General features: G+C 53.0%; 1 protein-coding gene across 4 annotated transcripts in view; it reads right to left on the bottom strand.

Moving 5' to 3' along the window:
• The window catches only part of LOC143214709 (uncharacterized), a 144,789-nt gene that overhangs the window by 129,327 nt on the left and 14,230 nt on the right, over positions 1–1,232 (bottom strand). The gene's annotated exons all lie outside the window — the stretch shown is intronic.

Below are 1,232 nucleotides of genomic sequence, written 5' to 3'. Positions count from 1 at the left end.
CTAAAGAAATAGGAGACGGAATTTATTGTCCAGATTTATAAATTAATTTTCAATTGTTATTTCGTTAAATAAACGATTGCACGAAAATGTTTAGGCTGCCGAGCGGCCAACCGAGGTGTCAACCTGGAGAACCTTGCATCCGATTCAATTCGGTGACCGTTTGAAACTCCATTTGCCCGTTTCCGCATATCGTGCGACAAGCACGGATCGCGGAGAATGCAAGAGACGCGTCGAGGGGATGCAGAAGTGTCATTAACGTGACATCGCGCATCGGCACTGATGGCCGCGCGCGGCGCGAACGGTTCCGCGTCAGAAAAGGCAGGACAGACCGAAACCTGACAATAAAGGCGACTCGCGGCGACCGGAATCGAATGCTATTGCAAATGCGAATGCGAACGGACTCGGGCTGCTCGTACAAATGAAATTTCGGTTCCCGATCGATCAGAACACACGTAACACGCTAAATAGCCGATTTAACGGGCTGTGTCGTTTGGCGCACGACCGTTCGACCGCTGAAAACAGACGGAACGTTCTGTTTCCGTTTGCAGATTGTCCTCGAGCATGGCCGCCGAGCCAGCTCGCGCTTCCGAGCTTTTTTCCATGGACGAAACAACGAATGGTAATCGAGCAAATGAAAACTCGAGTGAACGAAAGAAACGCGACAGGGGCCGGATGCGGGACAGCCCGAGTGGATATGGTTCCATTCGATCGTGTTCGTCGCATCGCTCGCGTTCCAACGAGAAAAACAACCGAGCGAAAGCCGAAAATGCCCGCGCGCGAGCGGGAGAGAGAAAGAGGGAGAGAAAGATAGGGAGGGAGGGAGAAGCACGAGGAGTGCTGCTGTTTCGCTGCCATTTCCATGGAAATTGAGCACTTCGAGAGTCGGCAACCTCTCCAACTGGCTTCGAGTTAGGCTGCGTTTATAGTTCCTGACTCGCGTGCTTTTCGTCTCGCGTGCTTTTGGTCTCGCGAGACAGCGGGTCAGAAATTTCGAGCGGGGTCGACGGGCCCACTGTGCCCCCCGCTGTGCGTGGCACAAAAAAAGGTCTCCGAAGATATCCTACCGCCTTAAAGGAAAGCTATCGGTAGTTTACCTAAACGAACCGTGAAGCCGTAGAGACCTTTTTTCGTGCCTCGCACAGTGGGCCCGTCGACCCCGCTCGAAATTTATGACCCGCTTGTCTCGCGAGACCAAAAGCACGCGAGACGAAAAGCACGCGAGACAGGAACTA

This window comes from Lasioglossum baleicum, chromosome 1, assembly GCF_051020765.1.
Source record: "Lasioglossum baleicum chromosome 1, iyLasBale1, whole genome shotgun sequence".
NCBI lineage: Eukaryota > Metazoa > Arthropoda > Insecta > Hymenoptera > Halictidae > Lasioglossum > Lasioglossum baleicum.
The sequence above is the reverse complement of the archived record's forward strand: the minus strand, read 5'-3'. Positions and strand labels throughout refer to the sequence as shown.